The sequence below is a fragment of the Elaeis guineensis genome, chromosome 2 (genome assembly GCF_000442705.2).
Source record: "Elaeis guineensis isolate ETL-2024a chromosome 2, EG11, whole genome shotgun sequence".
Classification (NCBI taxonomy): Eukaryota; Viridiplantae; Streptophyta; class Magnoliopsida; order Arecales; family Arecaceae; genus Elaeis; species Elaeis guineensis.
This window is the reverse complement of record NC_025994.2, coordinates 62,930,940-62,940,294: the sequence shown is the minus strand read 5'-3', so window position 1 is coordinate 62,940,294 and position 9,355 is coordinate 62,930,940.

Below are 9,355 nucleotides of genomic sequence, written 5' to 3'. Positions count from 1 at the left end.
AAGTCCGCACTGACTGGAGCAGGCTCCGCGGGACCCTCCGACGGTCAAGTCAGAGAGGTGACTGGGCAACAGTGAAATGTAGACAGAGAGCTCTGAGAGAGAGAGAGAGAGGAGCGAGCCTGCGTTTTCAGGAGAGACGGAGCGGATCCATCCCGACCGACTGAACCCAGAGGTCTGATGGCCGACTCACGTGAAACTCGCCGACCGACAGAGGAACCCGACGCCGCTCTGCTGGCCACCGACCTAGGGTCGGTCGACTCCTCCGATCACCGTACAGCCGCCAGACCTTGTCAGCTCTGACAGCGACATGCGGCACGGCTACCTAGGGGGCATTGTCAACCCTGGTGATTTGACCGCCGCACGGCGACGTGACATTTTCACGGCGACTCTGACCGCCCACAGTGAGTTGACAGTTCCTCACTTGTCCGCGCCATTAATGACGGCGCCATACCGCGCTCCACTATATAAATCGAGGAATGCAACAGTGCAAGAGGATGGATCCGCTCCATCTCTCCTGAAAACGCAGGCTCGCTCCTCTCTCTCTCTCTCTCAGAGCTCTCTGTCTATATTTCACTGTTGCCCAGTCACCTCTCTGACTTGACCGTCGGAGGGTCCCCGCCAGAGCCTGCTCTGGTCAGCACGGACTTCTTTTTGCAGGTGCACGCTTCCCGACGATCGGACGACGAGGCGATTGACCGCAACAGATTGGCGCACCAGGTAGGGGGATAGTATGACAAAGACAAGAGCTCAACGATCGAGAATCACTGGGTCGGCAAGGCGCTCTTCCCCGGGAAGAGGCCTCCCCGCCACCACCGGCGGCGGAGCCCAGTTCTCCGCGCCCCGCAGTGACCACGGAGGCCCAGATTGCGGCCATTGTGCGGCAAATGACCGTACTGATCGACGCAGTCAAAAGCCTCCAGCAGCAACCGGCGGCCCGATCGATGCCCTCCAGGAGCAACCGCCGACGACCGCGCCGATCCCTGTCGCCTCCATGCGAGCACCCCCAACAGCGCTCCCACAGAGAAGAGGAGGGACGACCATGGCACGATGACCGACGATCCCAGCGGCCCTCTCCTTCCCCGTTGGAACAGGCAAGGAAGGAGAAACGGTCGCGCACACCGTCGGCCTCCCTTTCAGAATCTTCTGGAGACTCCACTCCTGGGGTCTCCCAGCATCGACGAGCGGACGACTACGAGTGACGGTTTGAGGAAATCGACCGCCGACTCGCCCAGTTGCAGATGGACGGCCAGAAGTCTTCGAACGACGTCGACTTCCAGACTGCCCAACCTCTCTCCCGACTGGTCCTCGACGAGCCAATTCCCAGTCGGTTCAAAATGCCGCACGTGGAGCCATACGACGGCTCCACCGACCTAGTCGACCACCTCGAGAGCTATAAAGCTCTCATGATGATCCAGGGGCAACCGACGCTCTTTTTTGCATCGGCTTCCCCGCCACACTCCGCAAGGCTGCCAGGGCCTGGTACTCCGGTCTCCGATCGGGAAGTATCCATTCTTTCGGGTAGCTCGAGCACTCATTCGTGGCCCATTTCAGCACCAGCCGAAAGCCGCCGCGAACGTCGGACAGCCTTTTCTCCCTCAAACAGGGGAAAAACGAGACGCTCCGACACTTCGTGGTGCGATTCAATGCGGCCACGCTCGAGGTCCGGGACCTCAACGAAGACATGACTGTCTCAGCCATGAAGCGGGGTCTGAGAGCGTCCCGATTCACTTATTCTCTGGACAAGACCCTCCCCCGAACTTATGCCGAGCTACTGGAGCGCGCATACAAGTATATGCACGCGGACGAAGGAGCATCCGACCGACGCTTGACAGAGCCCAGAGGCCCGAAAGAGAAGCGGAGAAAAGGTCGGGAGCCCGCCGAACCAAGCAGGCCCCCGACCGATAGTCGGGTCTCACCACCCCGACGAATCCAAAAGCCACCCCGGCAACAGACTCCGAGGCCGGTACACCCCAGGTATGACTCCTACACTCCTCTCTCCGCTCCCCGTGCGCAGATCTTAATGGAGATCGAGGGAGAGGAATACCTGCGACGGCCTCCGCCTCTGAAGGCAAAAGGCCTCGACCGTCGGAAGTACTGCCGGTTCCATCGAAGCCACGGCCAGACACCGAGCGGTGCATCCAGTTGAAGGATGAGATTGAAGCTCTCATCCGACGGGGGTACCTCGGCAAATTCCGGAAGGGTCCGCCGACCCAACCAGTTGCCGATCGACGCCCCCAGCCGACTGAAGAGGCGGCGACCAACCAGCCGACGGCCGGAGTCATCAACATGATCTCCAAGCGGTTGGGCCCGGGGACATCTGCGGGAGGGGAGCCGACGAAAAGGCCACGCCCGGACGACGTAATCACCTTCACAGAAGACGACGTTCAGGATATCCAAACTCCCCACGATGACGCTGTTGTTGTGTCGGCGACAATAGCCAATTATGATGTAAAATGAATTTTTGTTGATAATGGAAGTTCAACAAATGTTTTTTTTACTCGACCTTCTCCCGAATGCGACTGTCAACTGACCGACTCAAGAGGATCTCCATGCCCTTGATCGGCTTTGCCGGAGACGCCGTCACAACAGAAGGAGAAATCACCCTGCCCATGACGGTCGGCACCGAACCACGGCAAAGCACGGTCTCCCTCACTTTCGCGATCGTCCAAGTTCCTTCGACTTACAACGCCATACTTGGACGACCCGGATTGAACACCCTTAAAGCGATCGTCTCGATGTACCATCTCCTTGTTCGGTTCCCGACCAAAAACGAAATCGGGGAGATGCGCGGAGATCAACAGCTCGCCCGACGATGCTTCCAAATCTCCGCTCAAAGCGACAAGTCAAAGGGCTCTCTGACGATCGACAAGCTGGACCAACGGGAGGAGGAAGAACGGGGTTCACCGGCCGAGCAGCTCGAGGCGATCCCGATAGGAGAAAATCCCGACAGGAAAGTTTGGGTCGGGTCTCAATTGCCCGACACCGAACGACGCCGACTGACGGAGCTGCTGACGGCCAACGCCAACATATTTGCTTGGTCGGCAGCAGATATGTCGGGCATCCCTCCAGAAACAATAACTCACCGACTCAACATCGACCCGACGATGAGGCCGGTGAGGCAGAAGAAAAGGTCCTTCGCCCTAGAGAGGCAGAGGGCCATCGACGAAGAAGTAGACAAGCTACTCGAAGCAGGCTTCATCCGAGAATCCACGTACCCCGATTGGCTCGCCAATATTGTCATGGTCAAGAAAGCCAACGGGAAGTGGAGGATCTGCATCGACTATACCGACCTAAACCGAGCCTGCCCGAAGGATAGCTTCCCACTTCCGAAGATCGACCAGCTGGTGGATGCGACGTCCGGATTTCGACTGTTCAGCTTCATGGACGCCTTCGTCGGATACAACCAGATCCGGATGGCACCTGAAGACGAGGAGCACACCGCGTTCGTGACTCCCAAGGGCCTCTACTGTTATCGGGTGATGCCCTTCGGATTGAAGAACGCCGGCGCCACCTACCAGCGACTCGTCAATAAGGTCTTCAAAGACCAGATCGGGCGCAACATGGAAGTATACGTGGACGACATGCTGGTGAAAAGTGCGCAGATCCGGACCATGTTCAGGATCTCGAGGAGACCTTTAGCACCCTTCGATGACACCGAATGAAGCTCAACCCGACCAAATGTGCTTTCGGGGTGACCTCAGGGAAGTTCCTCGGATTCTTCATTTCTCAGAGAGGGATCGAGGCCAACCCTGAGAAAATAAAGGCAATCCTCGACATGCGTCATCCGAACACCAAGAAGGAGGTCCAACAGCTGAACGGAAGAATCGTCGCTCTTAGCCGATTCATTTCCCGATCAGCTGAAAGGTGCCTCCCGTTCTTCAAGATTTTGCGTCAGGCAAACGGTTTCTCTTGGTCGGATGAGTGCCAGCAGGCCTTCGAAGACCTGAAGAAGTACTTGGCTTCCCCACCGTTGCTCATAAAGCCGCAGGTCGGGGAGACCTTGTATCTCTACTTGGCCACATCTTCCGAGGCGATCAGTTCGGTGCTCGTTCGGGAAAACGAGTGCCGAACTCATCAGCCCATCTACTACACCAGCAAGGTGCTCCACGGGGCCGAAGCAAGGTACTCGGAGACGGAAAAGATGATTTTTGCCCTGACCGTCTCCGCGCAACGACTTCGACCATACTTCCAGGCCCATGCCATAGTGGTGCTCTCCAACCAGCCCCTGAGGGCAATTTTGCACCGACCGGACACGTCCAGACGACTGGCCAAGTGGGCGATGAAGCTTAGCGAGTTCGACATTCAGTACCGACCAAGACCTGCCCTGAAGGCACAGGTCTTGGCCGACTTCATCGCCGAATGCCCGACGACCGACCAAGGGTCGGGAGCTGAAGACCCGGGACGAGATGCGGTCTCTGAGCCAGACCCGATCTCCACCTGGGTACTCCACATCGACGGAGCCTCAAACGCTCAGGGAAGCGGGGTCGGGCTCCTGCTCACGAATTCGGATGGGGTGGTCACCGAGTACGCCCTCCGGTTTGACTTCAAGGCCTCCAACAATCAAGCCGAATACGAGGCACTCCTCGCTGGCTTGAGGATGGCGAAGGAGCTGGGCATCGACAGCCTCCGGGCATTCTCCGACTCTCAGCTGATTGTGGGACAGGTCAACGGCGAATTCGAGGCCGAGATCCGACCATGATCAAGTACCTTCAGAAAGTGAGGGACCTCGTGGCGCGACTCGAGTATTTCAAAATTTCTCACATCCCTAGGTCGGAGAACGCCCGCGCCGACGCACTCTCCAGATTAGCAACGTCGGCCTACGACTCTTTAGGTCGGATGTTTGTGGAGAACCTCTAGCAGCCGAGTATCGCTCGGGTCGAAGAAGTGCAGCAGCTAACGTCGAACCAAGTTGGATGGATCGATCGTCCGGTACCTGACCGACGGGATCAGTCCCGAAGATCCCGCGAAGGCCAAGCGACTCTGATGGTCGGCCTCGCAATATGTGATCATGGACGGCCGACTCTACAAAAGGTCGTTTTTCCTCCCTTTGCTCAGGTGTTTGGGGCCGGCCGATGCCGAGTACGCTCTCCGAGAGGTTCACGAAGGAATCTGCGGGAACCACTTGGGGGGCAAGTCCCTAGCCTTCAAGGTCCTGCGACAAGGCTACTACTGGCCAACCATGAAGAAGGATGCGACAGAGTTGGTCCGGAGGTGCGAGCCATGCCAAAAGTATGCCAATATTCAGCACCAACCGGCCAGCCAAATTGCTCCTATTGTCGCTCCGTGGCCCTTCGCCCAGTGGGGAGTCGACATTCTCGGTCCTTTTCCGCCAGCGTCGGGTCAGAGAAAGTTCATCGTTGTCGCCATCGACTACTTCACGAAGTGGGTCGAGGTCGAGCCTTTGGCGCAGATCACCGAGCGGAAGATGGAGGACTTTATCCAAAAATCCATCATCTTTAGGTTCGGATTGCCACACACCATCATCACCGACAACGGACGGTAATTCGACAACCAAGACTTTAGAGACTTCTGCGCCAGGTTCCACATCCGGCACCGACTGACTTCAGTCGGGCACCCACAGTCCAACGGTGAGGTTGAGGTGACCAACCGGACCTTGCTCCACGGACTCAAGACCCGACTGAATGAAGCCAAAGGTCTCTGGGTCGACGAGCTGGGCTCCGTTCTGTGGGCTTACCGAACACCCCCCGTGTCCCGACCGGGGAGTCGCCGTTCAGCCTAGCCTACGGGACAGAGGCGATGATCCCGCTCGAGATTGGCCTACCATCTTCAAGGGTCGAGCGGTACCAAGAGCCGGACAACTCCGAGAGTCGGAGGGCCGACCTAGACCTCCTCCCTGAACTACGAGATGAGGCTCAAATCCGAATGGCTTCATACCGACAGAGGGTCACCCGGTATTACAACGCCAAGGTCAGACCGAAGCTTTTCAGGCCTGGCGACCTGGTCTTGAGGAAGGCAGAAGTGTCGAAGCCCTTGGACCAAGGGAAGCTGGCTCCCAACTGGGAAGGACCCTACAAGGTTGTAGACACCTACGGGCGAGAGCCTATCGGCTGGAGACCCTTGAGGGGAAGCCCATTCCCGGACTTGGAACGCCGACAACTTGAAGCTGTATTACCAGTGAATTTTGTAATTCAGTAGCCGGAATACAAATTCAGTTTGAAATCTCGGAGTCTTGACTCTTCGACTAATGATCGGCGCTCGCCAACGCCCCAACGTATCGACGTGGGCCCAACATCCACCTAAAACCGACGACTTCATCGTCGGTAACGCAACGGACTTTTACAAGGATCGATGCATCTACAATGACGGGAGTTGACACTCCTTCGACGATGCGTCGGACCCTCACAAGGGCCACGGACCCTTATGAACGGGAGTTGACACTCCTTCGACGATGCGTCGGACCCTCACAAGGGCCGACGGACCCTTATGAACGGGAGTTGGCACTCCTTCGACAATCAATGATAAATCGGACCCTTACCAGGACCGATGTATCCGTATCAACGGGGGTTGCACTCCTTCGACTTTCGGCAACACATCCGCCCTTGACAAAGGCCGATGCATCTGTTGCGACGGGAGTTCATACTCCCTCTACGATCGGATTTTCGGGCCGAACCATCGGCCGACAGGCCGATCGGGCCCCGACCAAAGAGAGGCTAAAAGCCCACGCGACTGTCGTCGCGACTTCCGACCAGGCTACGGCCGGTCGAGGGATATTCGGCTTACCACCGTCTATCGCACGACGCGACCTTAGTCGCATCCACGACTTGCCGACCGACCTACGGCCGGCTGGACGACATTCGGCTTGCCACCGTATGTCGAAAGATAAAGAGCGAATACCCGACGCAAGAGCTTGGGGATCCGACTTGTTGTCATTCCCCCGACACTGCGTCGGACGACGATCGACTAAATGCACCTATGGAAGCCCGACTACCGAACCTTTACCAGGTTCGGTCGGCTCCCGACTCAACAGATGCACCCGACTGACGACTTCGACTATCGGAAGCCGACCTAAAGTCGGAACGCGCTCTACTTTCGGGGCTGCACAAGTTGTTGAAGTCCTACCGACTTACGTGAGTTAGTGACTTACCTAAGTTAGCGACTCACGTTCGGCATTGCAGACACATTCGACATTGCAAACAAAAGGAGAAAGTAAGAAAGTTTCATTCATTACTGAAAGGAAATTACAAAGTCGGATCGAATCCCGATTACATATATTTTTTCAGAAAACAAAAAAAGTAAAGGTAGCCGGCAGGGCCCAATCATCCATCTTAGTCGATTTCCTCGACCGACGGAGGATCGGGGATGATCGGCGTGTTGGCCATAAGCGGCGCTGGGTCGGCGGCTGAAGGAGGGGCTTCGGTCGGCGAGGGGATATCGGTCGGTGCCTGCTCTGGGATGGCTTCCTCCGCCACGACGACGCCTCCCGATGGCTGGTCGGCCATCTCCTCGGTTCCTTCCCCTTCGGCTCCTTCCTCCTCGCCTAACGGCGGGACGACGCGGCTGACGTCCAGCTCCGGGTACAAGGCGTGGACGGCATCCCGACCATCCTCGAACCCGACCCGGTATGAGGCGAAGCCCGATTCGAGCATCTCCTCCCGGTATTGGTCGGAGGCCCGGAAGTCCTCCACCGCCCGATCGGCCGACTCTTTAGCCGACCTTGCCTCGTCCTCTGCACGGGCGAGCGACTCCCTCGCCGACTCCGCTTCGACCCTCGCCATTTCGGCGTCGATCTGGGCGATGGATAGCTCCTCTTCGGCTTCAGCGAGCTTCTCCAGGCTGACTCGAAGTTGCTCGCATTCCCCTTGGAGTTCGACGGTGGCGCCGTCTCGTTCGCGTCGAAGACGACGCACGGCCCGACCCTTGTGCCTGGCCTCTTCTTGGCCGACCGAAGTTCGGACCCAAGTCGGGAGACCTCGTCGACTAACTTGGCCTCCCGGTTGGCCGATTGCTGAAGTTGGTCGGCCAACATTGCCCTCTCAGCTTCGGCTGCCGCCGACCTCTCCTTGAAGGCTGCCCGGACGTTGCCGAACCTTCGGTACCCGGCCTCCAGTTCGGACATCGTGAAGATCAGCTGCCGATGGAAAAAGCTTCGTCAGGATCGTATAACAAACAAAAATTTTAAGGAAAATTTTCTAAGGGAAAGAAAAGATTATGCGAAGCTTACCTCAACCATGGTCGGGTAGAACTGCGACAGCATCTCGGTCACCTGCCGAGATCGCAACGACTCTACATCGGCTGGGAGGAGGATCCCCTGACACAACCTCCTCGCAAGGTTGTGGTCGGCCAACGCCGACGCGCCCTCGGGGTAATGTGCGCTGGGAGGCACTGAGCGGCTCCCCGATCTATCCTCCTCCGCGGGCTCCATCGGGGCTTTCCCCCGATCGGCTGCCCCGATCGACGGGACCGGCAGTGAGGGGACGCTTGAGTTCGACCCAGCGCCCCCCGTTGCGCCAACGGACGCCGCCGGACGATGTTCGGTTTCCCGAACGTCATCCGGCTCCACCCGCACTGGCGAAGCCGCCGATGTTCCCTCGGCCGCCTCCTCAGTCGGCCTCTCCTCCATGTGGACCGTCGGAGCCGGAGGGCTATTACGGGCTCGACTGGTCGGTCGCCGACGCCTCGACGGTCGGCGGAGCTGGAGTGGTTTCTTCGGAGGGCGCGAAGGACCGCCCCCGATGCTGGCCTCTTCCTTGTGGCGAACCGCCGAATCTCGGCATCTGTCGGCTGCATCCTTGGTGGTGTCCCTGCAATACCGACAAAAATGTCAAAGACCGGACCAGGAGCCGAACAAAAAGAAAGACCGGGGGATCGGGCGATACCTATTCGGGGGACCAGACTCAAGCCGGCATCATAGAGAGCTTGTTCGGTGACAAGCTCCCTCTGCTTCGGGACCGACATATCTTTCAGTCGGTGGAAGTCCTCCCGGTCGTCCGCCTCCACCCGGCTGTTGTCGTTGGCTTCGGTCCGGGGCACGCCCCAGCGGGAAGGAAAGCCCCAGGAAGATGAGGAGGAAACAAAAAAGAATTGGTTCTTCCACCCATGAATGGATGATGGAAGACCGGTGATGAAGGCAAGACCCTTCCGGGGGTTGAAGAGCCACCACCCTCGGGCTTTAGGGTGGGGTCGGAGCACAAAGAATGCCCGGAAGAGTGAAACGCGGGGGTTGGTCGGCAAGAGCTGACACAACACGCGAAGGAAATGATTAAACGGACAGAGTTCGATGCCAGTTGCGCCGGACAAGTCCGTAATAATCTAATAAATTTCGGACAAACTCCGAAATTGGAAGCCGAAGACCCGCGCGAAGGTCTTCAACATATAGCGCCAGATCGCCAGGCGG